Below are 17,123 nucleotides of genomic sequence, written 5' to 3'. Positions count from 1 at the left end.
ATGACTTTAGTGCGCGAGGTATGTCCTCGGGTTCTATTCTGCAGACCAAGATCTTATCGTGCAATATGCATAATTTAACGTAAATTAAAAAAAAATTCAAAAATGTAGCGCTTACCATCCTTATGTAGGATGCCGTAACATTGACTATCCCAGTATGACTACCTGGCCTGTTTATGCAAAAATCAGGACGTCCTTACATTAAGAGGAATGCTTATTGTGGAAGAGTCTGATTCACAACAGTAAACTTACACTTACGTGTAACTTTACTATCGTTATGGTATTCACAGTAAATTCATTTGTTTTCACTATTAGTAAATTTACGACTGCGGAGACTCCGCACATAAAAAAGATAGGACAGATCTACCTTTTTAGGTGCGGAGTCTCCACAGTCGTAACATTTCTATCAGTAAAATAACCTCGCAGTTACAGCTTTGTGAATCAGGCTCAAAGAGAAGTACAGGGTATTGTTTGAATGAAGCGTGAACCTGAGAACTGACTGTGACAACATTGCCCTAGAAATCTGTAGCTAATTGTCCTTAAACCTACTGATGAGTGCTGTAGCTCCATAAAGCGTATGTGTAAGTCCACCTCTCTAAATAGGCACCTCTGTTAAAATGTTTTCTTTAGATGTGACTCCCCTAAAGAAGGGGATTCTGAGGGGGTACCATAAGGCTCCCTCTTTGTTATCTACATTGACAGACTTAAGGTTGTGCAACCACCAGTCAGGTACATGTCACAGGCCCCTTTAACAGGGGTTCCAGATATGCTGGGGCCCTATCATAACTCCGTTTATGTCTGAGTTCATGCATGCAATGCAGAAGTTCTGAAACAGCAATCAATGGTTGTTCCTCTGTTTACAACTTTTGATGTTTAAAGACTCTCTTTTAAATGGAGGAATACAAAAGTTATATGTATGTACTTTAGGCACCACAAACGCAAACAAGCATTTGCAATGCAATAGGTCTCGCATTTACGCGAGTTTGAGCTATTGACATTGCAAATGACAATGCCTTTTTTTTGTTTTCGTTCTTTAAACCTAAATAAAAGGCATTGTCATTTACAATGCCAATAGCTTAAACTCGCGTAAATGCGAGACCTATTGCATTGCAAATGCTTGTTATCCTCGGTCTCTGATGTGACATTGTGTCTTGTCATTGTTCACGGTTATCCTTTATTAAGGGACTTGTTGCAATCTGTGGAAATTTGACTTGTTCAATGACAGAGCTCAATAAAGAGACTTTCAATATTAACAGCTTTACTCCATGTTTTCGTTTGTATAGCTGAGATTTGTGCACAATTCACCAAGAGGGTACCGTGAGGGACTAAAGGTACCACCACTTGTTAATTAAAGCACCTAGAATCTGCAGAAACACGGTATGAAGCGCTATAAGAAAGCACGTTGCTGATATTATTAATATGTGCTGAGAGAGCTCCACGCACATTGTATGAGTTTGCTTTACCTCCTCGGGAACCAGGTGTCCGAGTTAAACTGATTGTTGTCTCGTGTAAGTGTGTGGGTGTGCCCCACACACAGCTGGGAGACCTGACACACTCCTGCAGGACATTCTCATACACGAGGGAGGTCTGACACCACAGAGAGGATGGCGGGGCACTTATCACGCTGAGAGCTGGCGGAAGTTAGAGTGGCACAGGTTCATGGGCATTCTTGGGGTTCGAGGTGCTGCATGCGGCACTTTTTATATTTACACGCATAAATATTGTACACCATGGCATTCGCCCTGTAAATAAACATGGCTGGGACCAAATAAGGCCTATTGGTTTGAGTGAGTGTTAAAGGGAATGGCCACGTCACTAGTTGATGTTGCTATATAAATACAGGTTGAAAGCACGAAGAACAAGTACGCCTGTGGTGTGAAGAAGCAATCAGTGGCGAAAAAAGGTGCTCCCACGCCACTAGCATAACGCACTGAAGTCATACCAGCGCCTTGAGACCCTCCGGGTGAGCAGTGCGCTATACAAATGCCTATGATTGATACCGCAGAGCTTTATGGATTTCTATTTGTGTAGCTGAAAGAATGGCTCAGTGAGCTGAATGCTCTAAAGTTCGGACTTCGGACCTTGAAAAAGCAGACACTATATTCCATTTTTCTAAGGTGGATAAATAGAGTACCATAAACAGGGTAATAATGGCATCTTTTATTTACAGCGCTTAGGAATGGGAGAAGCCTTGTATTTAATGCTGTGTTTATCATGAAAATTAGTTTTTGGTAGCTGAGCACGGTGCAGATCAGCAAAGATGAGCATTATCAAAGCTTTACCAATGCCCCAATAGTGACATCTCAGTGCATGCATGGTGCAACAAGGATCACAGATGCAGTGCTGGATCTCCGTGGATTTCTGAGTATTGTGTGGACCTATCACTCTCTCAGGAATGGAATTGTAGTGGGTGGTGCTAATCAGCACACATAACTAAAACACATGTTGCACTGGAAACATGATAGTTGGAATGGTCCTGCAGACTAAAGGCTTTGAGGTTTAATGCGCCTGCTGCAAAGCTCTGCACGGAACCTGTGATTCTAGTATCCATATCCTAATAAGAGAGTACAGTGGAACTAATGTTTTCTGATTAATTTCTCATACAACGTGTGCTCACACGTTCCTATCCCGGAAAGTATTTTTTTAATATATTTTATTGAAATTCATCATTACAACACATCAGCAGCAATAATTTAAAAATCATTTGGTATAAAGACTATCTGGATGTGTTCCTTTATCCTATGGTTATGTAATACTTTTATGGCTGTGTACAAACCATAGTTACATTTAACGGATTTCTTGTACGGCATACCAATTAATTCTTCTGCGCCGATAACATGAGTAGTAAGAAGGAACAAAGCCAGCGGTATCCCTCTAGGACAGCACCGGATTTTCGATTAGCCCATTAAATTAGTTGGTGATAATTCAAGTTCACCCTGCGTGTGCACTCTTGAGTAGTACCCGCTGACACAATACTTCCCCAGATTCTGGGGCAAAGTGAAAAATAAACAGCAAAAGGCGCACCACTTCCACAAATGTAAATGATATTAAATTAGTCCATGTACATGATGTGTTTTCTTTTTCAAAAATTCTTCTTTATTGTTCATTTGTTAAAGTGACATTTAAGAACAGCCAAAGCAGCCGACGCGTTTCGTCCAACTTGGGACTTCTTCAGGGCTGCAAAATGCATATATAAAACAATATATAAATACCACGAATAACCACATATAATATTTAACAAACCCAACAAACATAATCTGTGACACGAGATAAATTCATAAGCGTGTTACAAAAAGAAAAAACGTTGCTTTTAACGATACACAGAAGACATAAGGAAGCTAAAAAAGGGATTGTCAATGAATTAACAGTTGTTATAAATTCATGATCGTCATTTTTCATTTGACTAATCCAGATAAGAACAACCTATCAACATATAAACATAATTCTGATTAAATAACAGTTTAAGAGTGTATATTTATAGAGTTCAGTTGGTTTCTTAACCATAATCTCATTCCTCAGCCAAATTTGCATTGACCGTGTTTTATTTGGTCAGAAACGGGAGAGTTACTAAAGAGGTTGTGTATGCAAGAGGCAAATAATTTAATATCATTTACAAACATGAGTAGTAATTAACACTCAATATTACACTATAAAAGAATTCTGTTTAATTGCGTGGTTTATAAATGCCCATTTTCAACATTTATATGGTGTTATACAAATAGTTTTGCATGCCATTTTGTGGGTTCGTTTATTTGAGCAGCCCATGTAAAAGGAAAATATTAATATCCCATTCAAACTAGGGTTGTTCGAAACTGCATTCTTTTTACTCACGAATTTTCATGAAATTGCATGAAAACTTTGAAAACTTTTAAGTGAAATGTGATTTGCTGGTATCACGAGTCAATTTTTTATCTCCCCATCACGTTGAGTAAAGAAAATCTTACAAGCTACTGGCAGGACACTATTTCGAAAAGAAAATGTCTTTTAGCAAAACAATTCCTGTGCAAACCGGGCGGGGTGGGGAGATAATGAGCTCAGGATTGCAGCTTGTCTGAGCCCCAGGGGCGAAGCGGACTGCTGTTAAAAACAAAATTAAGTAAAGCCCGTGAAATGTAAGCATGAACAACATGGGTAGGACGGAGATGCGGGGCTGTGACAGCATGCGCCATTTGTGAGTTTGTGATGTTGCAACAGGGGGAGGGACGGACTCTGAGGAGAGAGAGCAGAGGAGGAAAGAGCAACAGAGAACCAGTCTGCCAAGTAGGTGCGAACGTTAAAGTGAAAGTAATCATTTCGCGGGCGCTTTGATGTTCGCAGTGGCCGCGCGGCTCACTGAGAACATCAAAGCGCCCGCGAAATGTACACGCAGGCTGCCAAATGGTGCGCACGCCCGGCGCACATGCACTGTAGTTGGGGGCCTGAAAAGCACTCGTTTGCACTTCCAAATCCCCGTTTTCTATAGCTCTCGCCAGAGCAGCGCTAAAGTGCTGGCTCAGGCGAGACCTAAAAAACAGGGACTCGGCTCTGCACTGAGGCAGTACAGCTTTTCATGATGGGGCAATAGGGGTTGGATGGTCTACACTGATGAGTAGACACTCCTATGATGATGCAGAGAGAGTGGCAGCACAGAGGCCAAGAAGCAGCACATGGCGCACATGATGGAGACCACAATGCCCTATAATAGCACGTGCATTTGTGATGTGATGTGGGAAAAGTCAGGGTGATTCGGTGGAACACTTCCAGTTGAGACACAGATCACCATGTGTGGCCTTAGGTTTGCCTGGTGTATCCTGACACAGGAAAGTAAGCATGCTGGTAAGCACACAGGATCTGCTGTCTACAATCTTGGGGGCATATTTGCAACAGCCAGCGATTATTATCGCTGACCTTGTAAACCGCATTTTTTTCTATCGCTGAAATATTTCGTCAGGCTAGCGTTGTATTACCAACGCTTAGCTCCATGGCGATGTATATTCCAGTGATAGAGCCCTTTTCCATGGAACATCGCTGGTTTTCCAGCGATGTTCCATGTAAAACGGCGATATGCTTGATGATACGACCCGGTGGTTGTATCACATGAATCCACCTCCCATGTTAGGTATGCCTTAGTCAGGAATTTAACAGATGTTAAATTCCTGCGTTAAGGCATACTTAGCGCGATTAAAATAATCGCTTCCCCGCATTGTAAATATCGCGAAGCTGCCTTCGCGATATTTACCCATGTTGTTTCCACAGACACGCCTACTTTGCATCTCATTAGCGATGCAAAGTTAGGCGTGCTGCAAACGGGAACAAAATCAGCAAAACACGTGATAGCGTGTCTTTGCTGATAAGGTGATAAAATTATCGCCGCTTTTCGGCCGAAAACGGCCGCAAAAGCGGCGATAATTTTTTATCGCTACATTGTTAATATGCCCTTTAGATATTAGTTACACCCGCACAAGAAAACACAAGAAGGAGCAGCTTGCTAGTGCGCCATGTTCTTCACAAGAGCGCGTCTCTGCTCACAGGCAGGGCAGTAAAATAAATACCACAGAAGAGTGGGGGTGAGGCCAAGTCTTGCACCTCTCTGTTGGTTCCTGCCACTCTCTCTACTGCTGCTTTGCGGGAATGGTGTCTTAATGGTGCGAGATAAATTACCTGAAAAAAGGTAATCAGATAAACAAGTGGACGGCACAATATCTATGATAAAATGACATGAGTAACATGTATGGAAAGATGAAACAAGGTCTGCAGGCTTCAAAACTGGGTATATATATGAATCCCACCGGCATGACGCGTTTCAGCACGATACTGCCTTTTTCAAATCCCTGAATACACAGGTGTTACCAAAGTGCGCATGAAATGTGCAGATTATCTTCCTGTGATTGGTGGGGACATTCTGGAGGACTTTGTTTCTAAGTAGACTTCTGTATATTAATGTATATCAGAGGTTTAATACAACATGTACCACATTCATGTCCCGGCACCATAGTCAGTACGGAGAGTTATGTAAAAGTGAAAGAGACATGCCAGTCGCCATAAACAGGTGGGGACACGCACATCAATGCAACACAACATGGGCGGAGCACTGGATCTACAGATAACAAATTCATTTTAGGGTAGCAGTTTAGGCATTTTTAGACTGAGGAGGTGCACATGGAGCAGCCTTCACTACAATCCCATAATTTGCAGGGGATGTAAACAAAAATGAATGTATAGTCTCTTCATAAAGGTTTGAAACCTACCCTGGCTTCCTTGAAAGCCACTGCATCGGTGGCATGTCAATTATTTGTGTAATTCCCTCGCTTAAAGGCTCAGTCTAGAGGACAGAGATTGTCGATAGAGCACAGACCCACACAGGCTCAAGAGTTTCCTGGCAGAATACCCTGCGTACGTTCATGATATAAGGAAAGGAGTCTGTTCAGCACCTGGCCTGAGGTTGCCTATCTTGATTCTAAAAGAGTTACCCTAGCGCTGATCTGTGGTGTGCAAACTGCAGAGTGATCGTGCAGCAGGCACAGTGACACCTCGGGCAATAATAATGACCCTAAGCCAATAAGTGGGGTAAAAGGCCGCTTTATTGGACGGGTGGGCAAATAAATCCATCAATATCACAAAATACATATTTCGAACTATCACCCCCCCACCCCTACAAAATTTCCCCAACAGCCAACTTCCCCTAACGTTGTTTGGCCTAATCCTCCTCCCCAAACCCCTATCTACCTCGCCTGCCTACCCCTTGCCTCCAACCTCGCTCCCTTGCTTCCCTCTGTCCGAAACTATTCCTGATGCCCCCAACCCTTCCTGCCTGTGTTGCTCTCCTCCAACTCTGCCACCTGGCCAAGCGACAACCACCAAAAGGATTTTTTTATTTTTTTATTTTCCTTTTTTATTTCTTTCTTTTTTTTAATATACGTATGCAGTAACTATTATAAACTCATATATAGGGAGGGAGGGTGGGCCAAAAACGCAACCGCCTACCTCAGAGCCCCTCAGCAGCTGTGCGTGATGGTTATTACGTCACCACAGCGCTCGCGCTGCCACAAATCCAATCAGGGAGCGCGCGCCACCTGCCCGGGCATACCCGGGGGTGAACAATCTGCGATTGCCACCCCCAGGAGCCCCCATTCCCAGTATCGAGGGTCCGGAGTACACCACTGGTACCCAAAGAGCAGAGGATTCACTGATCCAAAGGGGGCTGAAGCCTGACTGACTCTGCAGCTGTGTTTGTTCTGTGGCACTGTAAAGACGTGGGATATTACCTGTAATGTAACAGGTCAGCAGGGTCCGGGGAGGCGGGCAGAGCGTTTACACATTGACGAGGCCGAGGGGGGATTCAAATGGGTCTGAAAACTTCACTTCATCCCAAGGAAATAGGGAAAGTTCCAGATAGGAGGAAAGCTTTGCCTATATTTGGCATGTCATGTCTAGGGCTGAAAAGAAATCGTATATCATAGTTTTAAAAGGTGTTTCTTAAGCCGGTCTGATGTTTTCTAACTTGCCAACACAGCAATGCGCATTATGTAACTTATGCAATGTGAATATGTTTTAACTTGTCACGGTAATTGTGGAGAACGGAGATATTTTTTTATTCTGTCACTGTCGTGCATGTTATATTCTCCATTATGAATTCTCTCCATATGTGTGCACCGTATGCATAAGCAACACTAGGTAACATTGTAGCATGTATTCTTATAAAGCTCTCTGACACCCATGTGGTAGGGTTTACACCAGGGTGTCCCAACCTTCTCTATGCCCGCTCCCCTAGGAAATGATTGATTAATGTTTGCACCTCCTGCAAATGTTTGCCGGATTCCTATTATGCATACAGGACATACTTTCTCTCTTTGTCGCACCCCCTGAAATGCCATCTCGCACCCTCTGGGGGTGCAGGTTCCCCAGGTTTGGAACCCCTGCTTTACACTATACATGAACCTGATAAGAAATACATGAATAAAACTTTGATGGAGGGTGTTAGACGGGGGGCGTGGCCTGCAGCCGATGCGGACGGACATGAGCTGAGGAGCTCCGGCAGGCCGCCACCCAGTAAACAGATATCCTGATCCCCTAACAAGCCTGGGGGAGCTACCTTTCATCCCGAAGAGCACCTTATACTAGCAGCATTCATAAAGGAGCTTTGCACGAACTTTCCAGCCGCTTCACAAGCCGAAATCATCGAAATTCATTCCTGCCTCGGAGACGGCAAGATGGCGCTGTCTCGGCATCGGCCTCCTAAGTCTGCCTTCTCCCACAAACGGAGGTCCTATGGCCCGCAGGGGCGTTTGTGATTCACACTGGGGTCCCTAGCCACCCTACAGGTGAGCGGCGACCCCCGTTCCAATAACTGAGGGGCCACAGTGAGAAGTGTGTGGAGCGGTGGAAGGTGCCGGAAAATGGCACCTATATCACTGCAGCAGAGCACCGGCCTCAATGCCAGCGGAATGCATTTACCTCACTGAAGTGGCCCGGTGCGGGGTATACAAAGGCGACAAAACAGGAGGGCACTGGCGACTGGGGTGCCACCGAGCTGCCTGCACAGACTGTCCATCAACTTGTAAATTATTGGGAAGGTGAGGAGACCTAGAGGCGGGTGACCGGGAGTGAGCCTGCGCGAGTGTGGGCCCTGCAACGCTGCAACTGGACACTGGGGACTGACGCCCGTTAGCAGTAAGTGGCATCTTACCCCTGGGTGCCCCCGGCGAGTGTGGAATGCCTGAGCCGCATGACCTGACTATGGTGACTGCGGGACATTCCTGATTCCCTGCAGGGCCCAGATTGCAGCAGTGGGTGGCGCAGTGTTTGCCTGGGGCAGTCGGGTGACACGTTCCTGCATCGCCAGTGCTGATTCACCTGGCCATCACTGCGGAATCCGGGAATCCCAAGAGTGTGCACATCAGAGAGACCCCTTACGAGGGGAGCCCTGCGGCGCTGGTGCATACCTTCTGCAAGGGGAGAGATCTCTGCTGCAACCTCCTACGGAGCCTCTTGAGTGCACGCAGCAGTGTGGGCGAGCCCTGTTGCCATTTACAACAACGTCTATTGGTCCCCGCATCCTGATTGCTTCTTCAGCTCTGCTCTGCAAGTCTGGCAGATGCATAAGGGCTCTGTGGAGACACCCACGCTGGACCTTGACCACTGGCATCTTGCTCCCGAGGTGAGGAGGGGCTGGGGCGCCTTGCGCTAAATGAACTGCCCGACAATGCTGAACCCCCCAATGAGCTGCAATGACGGCGGCAAAATGGAGGCTAGGTCGTGAAGGCCCTGCGATAATGGCCGTATTAAATTATTGACTACCTGCGGTGACCCCCATATGACTGTCTCAGCGAGTAGCGAGGTTCATCGCTGCTGGTGAAGCGCTGAGGCCTATTGCGGCGATTGTAGCCCCCAACCCTGTCTGGGGTGTGACGCTAGCAGGGCTGACTGTCACTTACTTTCCAGTAAATTCCCCGGCTCGTCACTTACCTGCTCAGTGCTCAGGGATGACAGCGTTTTGCTTTGAGAGGCAGGGGCCCCTGGTGCGCCTCGTCGCAGCTGCATCCAGCATCTTCCACGGGCTCCATTGAAAGGTCTGGAACACACAAAACTCAGGCGTGAAATTGTACCGACTGGTGCGTTGATTAAAATGTATGCGTTGGCTCGTCTGCCCTTACTTTGGCCAGAGAAGAGAAAATGCAGAGAGTTCCTAAGACTGACGGAAGCGGCCACACGACTGGGACTACTTACAGGGCCTGCAGACCACTAGCAGAGGTTAATTTGGTGAGATCACTCGGCTCACAACGGCTGAAGCGGAGGAGAACAATAAGTGCAGGTGTGACGCCTAGCACACAAATTCGGGAAGTGTGTGGCAGCGGGAGACCCGGCGGCGCTGGTGACACTCCAACGCACTTGCCGCCACGGGCACTGAGGTCGTCCAGACGACGTGCCGGTACATAGCGATATTGAGATGGGGAGAACGCAAAAGAAGAGGGGGTTCACGGCCCTAAGTGTGGACACTCCAGGAACCCACCACAAGAAGCGTGGGACTGGCTCGAAGCCCGCGGCTTGGTGGACCATCATGTCTCACCTCCAGGAGCCCCGCAGTGGAGCCCCCGCAACCACAGAATCGGATCCAAAGCTCCTTCGCCCAGAGAACCTTGAACGCCGCAGGGCACTGCAGGCGGTTGTGTCCCACAGTCAAAAAAGTCCTGGGTTTTCTCGAGTCAGCACCGGACAGATCGGAAAACTCACCGGACCGCAGCGATAATGAGAGCCTGGGAGCGGGCTTGCCACACGTTACGCCCCAAACAGCCGATGACCTTGTGTGAGAGCTGTGTAACGTCATCATCCGTGGGGACTTCCTGAGACCTGTCATCCCTGTGACAATGGTGCAGTTTCTGAGAACTTTTGGCTTCCCCACTATGAATTCTGACTGACATTCAATTGAAATGGAGCTAGTTGGCTAGATCAGATACTGGGGAGGCGGAGGTATGGGACTGTCGGCAAGGCACTAGTCAGGTGACCACCCCTACCACTGTTCCTAGATGATGGTTTGTTCTAATACGGTTTGGACGGGGACTCTCGGTTGGATACCTGTCCTGGGAGGGGGAGTTGGGGTTGTTACTTCAGTTGGGGTTTTTAAAGGAGATCCAGGTGTTTCACGGGGGGACGATTGTTTAACAGAAATGTCATGGGGGGAAGGTTTATTAAAAGTAACACATACTGGCTTCAACAATGGGACCCCCATTAGGATTGGCTTGTCTATCCTGGAATGTGAGGGGAATGCACTCCATGACCTGACATTATAAAATACACTCCTACTTAGTTTGCAAAGGCATTCAGATCGCATTCCTCCAGGAAACGCATTTGCTGGCAAAAGAAGGGAAGGCATTGCAGCATCGCTGGAGGGGCCAGGCATATTACACAACTTACTCCGCTTTTGCGCGAGGAGTTTTAATATGGATTAGGGCCGGACTACCATTCCAATGTACGTCACAGCTGACTGACCCGGACAGTAGGTATGTGGTGGTAACAGCGAGGCTAGATGGTAGGGACCTCACCCTCAGAAGTATATACGCACCCAACACAGACCAACCTGCCTTCATCGCCCATTTATCAGGGAAGTTGGCGACCGACCTCATGGGCTCCATTTTGCTAGGGGGCGACTTTAACTGCACCTCCGACATCACATTGGACCATTCACCCGCCCTTCCTAATGCACCCGCACACAAATTAGCAGAGGCACGCCGTAGTTGGCAACAGAAATGGATCTTAATAGATATTTGGCGGGCACACCACCATGACACCCACGATTACTCCTACTTTTCAGACCTCCACGAGTTACATGTTAGACTAGATGCCATTTTAAGCTCACCAGATGTTCATGAGGGGATTGGGTGCAGGGAATACCTTACCAGGACAATCTCTGATCATAACCCAGTCCTAGTACAGTTGCAAGGGTCCCGTGCTCGTCCCAAAATCCCCACCTGGCGACTGCTACCCGAGGCCCTAGATGCCCACGTTTTCCGCGCAGCGATAGGCTCAGCTATCACCACCTACTTTCAAGATAATGGGGGCATGGCCACATTACCACTTGTAGAGTGGGACGCATGTAAAGCGGTCCTCAGAGGGAGGTGCATATCTGAGATGGTTGGTGTTCGAAAGGTACTCCATCAGGACATAAACAGAGATGACGAACGCCTTCGCACATTGAAAAAAGAAAGGTCTGAAAACCCAGACATGCAACAGGAGCTTCTCGAAGCTCTGGAGGCCATAGCCATGGAGGTAGAACGCTTGCGCTGCTTCGATTACAAAAATTACATAAGTCGGGAGCCCTTCTGGCTTGGTTGGCCAACCCAGCCAGACGAGGATCGGTGATCCTTGACCTCCGTGACCAGCATGGGGTGCCCAGATATGACTAACAGGGTATCAATGACCTGTTTCTAACGTATTATACTGAACTCTACAGGAGTCAGTTGTCCCCCACCTACGAGGAATTGCATGAGTTTATGCGGGAGGTCAGCCTGCCAGCCCTGGATGACGATGCCGCAGCATCACTGGGGCGAGAGATTGAAATTGGGGAGGTAAGGGGAGCTATCAAGAGTATGGCCCGCAACAAAACTCCAGGCACTGATGGCCTACCAATCGAATTTTACCTCACTTATAAAGACCTTCTGGCTCTCAAACTAGTTCAGTTTTATAATGACGCCAAGTGAATTGGCAAACTACCGGTTTCCACTAGGGAAGCAGTTATTATTCCCCTGCTCAAGCCGGGCAAGCAGGCAAGGGATAAAATGGCCTATCACCCACTCTCAATGCTCAATTTGGATTATAAAATATTAAGCAAAATTTTAGCTACCCGGTTACTTCCCCACATGACCACCCTGGTTCATGAAGGCCAATCCGGGTTCATTATCACCTGAAACACAGCGCTCAATGTCAGGAGGCTTATGAGGGTCCTGGAGGCGGACACTTACCACACAGTTGATGCTACGATATTTGCAGTGGACAGAGAAAAAGCCTTTGACAGCCTGGAGTGGGCTTTCTTATTTCATGTGATGCGGACCGTGGGCCTGGGCTCTGACTTTGTGAGCTGGACGGCTCTCCTATATGCTCATTCCACTGCCAAAGTCAGAACTGGGGGGCTTATCTCGGATGCCTGTGAAGTGGGACGGGGCATGCGCCAGGGGTGTCCCCTCTCCCCGCTACTGTTTGCCCTGGCGATGGAGCTGCTGGCGGCACAGGCTAGATCAGGGCGAGCCTACCGGGGGCTAGATATCCATGGCCACTTCCATTACATAGCATTATATGCTGACGACCTTTTGCTTTCCCTAGCTGACGCAGAGTTAGAACTGCGGGGAGCAAACCATCTATTCCACAGCCAGGAAGACATCCTTGAGGGTAACATTGGAAAGGCTATCAGGGGAGCAAAATCTAACTTTGAATTCTGGTGCTCCCTACCGTTGTCCGTTTCAGGCCGAGTGGCCCTGCTCAAAATGATATCCCTCCCATGGCTCTTATATTACTTTGTGACCTTGCCGGTCTGGATCCGCCAAAATTCTTCGAGCAACTCCATTCCATGATCTCTGCCTTCATCTGGAGCACAGGCAGACGACGGGTGGCGCTCAGCACACTCATGGGACCAAGAGCGGAGGGTGGTCTGGCGGTTCCAGATTACGAGACCTATTACTTGGCAGCGCAATTCCAGTGGCTCACACAATGGGTGGCGGACACCATCAGAGGGAATGACGAGCACAGAGAGGACATTAGGGCCCTCTCATTGCATTCCGCATCGTCCTGCGGCTCCCGATAACCGCTGCATCCCTCACCCTGGAACTTAACACAGCGAGAAAATGCTGGAACAGATATCTGTGACATGCCTCTATCAAATGCCATTATGCCCCGGAATTACCATTGCTTATGTGTAGGGTCTTGCCACATGGAGGTAACTGGAGGAGGTTGTGGATATGGGGATATGGGCGGAGCAGGGACTGACTTGCATGGAAGACCTGTATGGGGAGGGTGCCATGGTCCTGTTTAATGATCTACAGGCCAGATATGACCTCCCTGGGGGGGATTTCCTACAGTACACAGCCCTTACTGCAACTATTAGGAAACACTGGGGCGGAGGGTTGACAGAACCACAAACTTCCCCAGGCTGTCAATATGTGGTGATAGCCGCTGGCACATTTAAAGCAGTCACATGTCTATACAGGTGCTTGAAGCTAGAAACTCTACTCCCCTTGACTGATCTAAAGACCAAATGGGAAACTGACATTGGCGAGGGCATCCCGGACAAGGCATGGGGGATGATAGTGGAAAGAGCCTGGAAGAGCACAAGAAATGCACGGTTCCAACTAGTACACTTCCAAATTTTGCACAGAGAATATCTCACCCCGGAAAAGCTGCACAAGCATTTCCCGACCCACACAGCTGCCTGCCCACGCTGTAATGCGGACAGTGCAGACTTCAAGCAAATGTTATGGAACTGCCCATTCCTTGACAGGTATTGGGAGGTGATAACGGCAGTCCTTTCAGGCCTCACTGATAGAGGGATCTACCCGACCATGGCTTACTGCCTCTTGCACTGCTTCCCACACACGTTCAAGAATAAAATCACTGGTAAATTTATAAATCTGGGCCTAATACTGGCCAAACGAAACATCACCTCATATTGGAATGCTAAACTAAGTCCCACTATAGCAAGGTGGAAAGCAGAATTCATAAAATAGGCTGAATGAGAGGGAGTGATCCGGTTACAGTTAGCGAAGCGAGCCAAGAGTGATAATGCCCTAGATGGGGCGAGAACATGGGAAGCACTGGTCGTCGCACTCAAAGCCCCTGAAGAGTTAGAGGATAATGATCCCATAGATGCCCCCGAAGAGGCTGCAACATAACATGTGAATGGCCCTTGGATCCCCACGGCCTGCAACCTCGTCTACTGGGCTGGTCCTAGTCAAATCTGATTGACCACCATACCCGTAGACACATCCCACTCAAACACGTCACATCATGGTGGGCTTCGACCCTTCGACCCCCCTTTTTGCTATCTAGACTTAGTGACACGCCTGGGGGGGTGGGAAGGGTGGTGAGGGGGGGAGGTTCGTTTGGGATAAGCTTTTGTAATTTTTCTCACTGAGCAGTCTGTATACTATGCCTGACAGAAAGGCCTGGACATTATATTTTGCCACCAGATTTCAAATGTCATGATTGTACCTTTGCTTTCTGCTGGGAGGCGTCACTGGACCCTCTGACTGGGTTTGTACAAAATCAATAAAAGTCTGTTTTAAAAAAAATGGAGAGTGTTAGACTTGGCATATTTTGGCATGTTTCCGCTGAGTTTTTGCTTTCTGACCTCCCGGTTTTTGCTGGCGTAGTGTGTCTGCACACTTTTCTCACTGCTGATCAGTGGTAAAGTGCAAGTGCTGCTGTGGTAAATTGTGTTATGGATTGGTGTTTCCATGATTGGATGTTTGATTTACTTGTTAGTCCCTAGTAAAGTGCACTGAGTGTGCCAGGGCCTGTGAATCAAATGCTACTAGTGGGTCTGCAGGACTGATTGTGCCACCCACGTGAGTAGCCCTGAAAAGGTAACTCAGAACCGCCATTGAGGAGTCTGCGTGCAGTTGGTAACTTCCATGTCGACTTGGCCAGTGCACACACTTGCCAGTCCCTCACCTTCCCTTTTATTACATGTCAGCCACCCCTAAGGTAGGCCCAAGGTACCCCTGTGGGCCGGGTGCAGTGCATGTGAAAGGTAGGACATGCCCTGGTGTGTGTGGCATGTCCTGATAGCGAATTACAGCCAATATAATTTTTCTCTATTGCAAGGCTACCTGTTCCCCATAGGACAGAATGGGGAGTTTGTTTATAACATCTTATAAACATAGCTGGCCCGGGCAATTAGGTAGAAAAATAAAGTCTAGTATGCCTGAACTCAGAATCTAAAGATGCATCTTTTAGTGAAGGTGGTTTTTACATTCTGTGTTTGAAAATACCACTTTTAGAAAGTAGGTATTTTCTTACTCAGTCACCCCGTGTGCCTCTGCTGGAATGTGGATTGCCTGTCTGGGTTTTGGATGACAGAAGGCTGGGGAGCAGGAGTGGCTCCAGATAGTCTAGGTGGGTCAGGAAAGGGCTGAGTAGAGCTGGGCTGCAATTGGGGAAGGGGGAGGAGATTTCCTTGCACCTCAAAGGGCCTGGTCTGCCTCTGACCATGCCGTCTCCACCTCCTGCCAGGAAGTCACACCAGACAAGGCAGAACTGGTTCTGGCTGGGCACATACACTCTCTGCCTAAGAGATCAAAGAATTTTGGGATATAAATATTGAAGCCCAGACCCCTGAACTTTAGAACTCTTTTGGATCAAGAAGACTGCCAAGAAGAAGAGCTGGAGAAGCTGTGATGAGGAATTAGCACTTTGCTGTGTGTTTTTCTGTGTTGGCCTGCAGTGGCTGCTTCTGTCTTGGGCAGTAAAAGGACTGGACTGACCTTTCTGCCCCCTGTTCAAGAAGTCTCAGGAACAGCAAAGGCTTCAAGCTCTTCTGCCCTCAGCACTGGGGACTGTGTGTTTTGTGCTGCAACAGAGGAAAAAGCAACTCCGTGTCCTGAAGGCACCACAGAGGGCACCGCCGCAACGCTGCACCGTGACCCTGGTCTCACCGACGACGCCTGCTGACACCGCCACCGAGCCGCTGCTCACACCGCGACCTGTTGGCACCGAACTCCACACCGCCTCGCTTCATGACGACGCCCTGACCTCCCCGACGACGACGCTCCATGCCGAAATTGAAGCCGCTGCGTGCACCGTGGTTCGAGGATACCGCTCATAAAGTTACACGACGCACCGCCCTCATCCCACACTGCAGCCTTGGCCTACCAACGCCAGTGCCATCGACTCCAGACGACAGCGCTCCAGCAACAACGGCACTGCTGCTTGCACGGTGACCTGCCAGCACCGCGACGAGCACTGCATTCACTTCGTATTGTGACCCTGGTCTCACCGATGACGCCATCTGACTCTGTCACCGAGCTGCTGCTCGCACCGCGACCTGAGGCCACCGCATGCCGCACCGCTGCACTTTGCCCCGCAGCACCTGACGCCTGCCGACACCAGCACTCCTGACTTAAACAGAGAGGTGTTCGATCTACAATGCGTGTGACTTTGAGGGCACCTGACGACTCCTGCACCGACCTCCAGAACCGACGCCTGCAGACACCGTACTTTCAGAAGCTCAATGAGAGGTCGCCAACGCCATGCATTTCTAAAAAGTACTGTTTGCGGGTCTTCCAGACACCGTAGCTGGCCGTAACACCGCGATTTGTTTGTTCGTGACCCTGTGATAGCCCTGTATGGAGCTATTGAATTCAAGGAACTGTTTTACAAGGTTATTTTGATAACTGAAGATTTCTAAGTACTGTATTGTGGATCTTTATCATTTTTGGTCTTGTCTTAAGTACATAAAAATATTGGATATTTTTCCAAACTGGTATGGTGTCCTTTTTTAGTGCTTATACTGTATTACTGTTGGTTATGTGCAAATGCTTTACACACGGCCTCTAAGATAAGCCTGACTGCTCATTCCAAGCTACCAAGGGGGTGATCAGGGGTTATTTTTGGAGTGTAACTCCCTTATCCTGACTAGAGTGGTAGTTTCTGCCTGGCTTTGG

The sequence above is a fragment of the Triturus cristatus genome, chromosome 3_2 (genome assembly GCF_964204655.1).
Source record: "Triturus cristatus chromosome 3_2, aTriCri1.1, whole genome shotgun sequence".
NCBI lineage: Eukaryota > Metazoa > Chordata > Amphibia > Caudata > Salamandridae > Triturus > Triturus cristatus.
The sequence above is the reverse complement of the archived record's forward strand: the minus strand, read 5'-3'. Positions refer to the sequence as shown.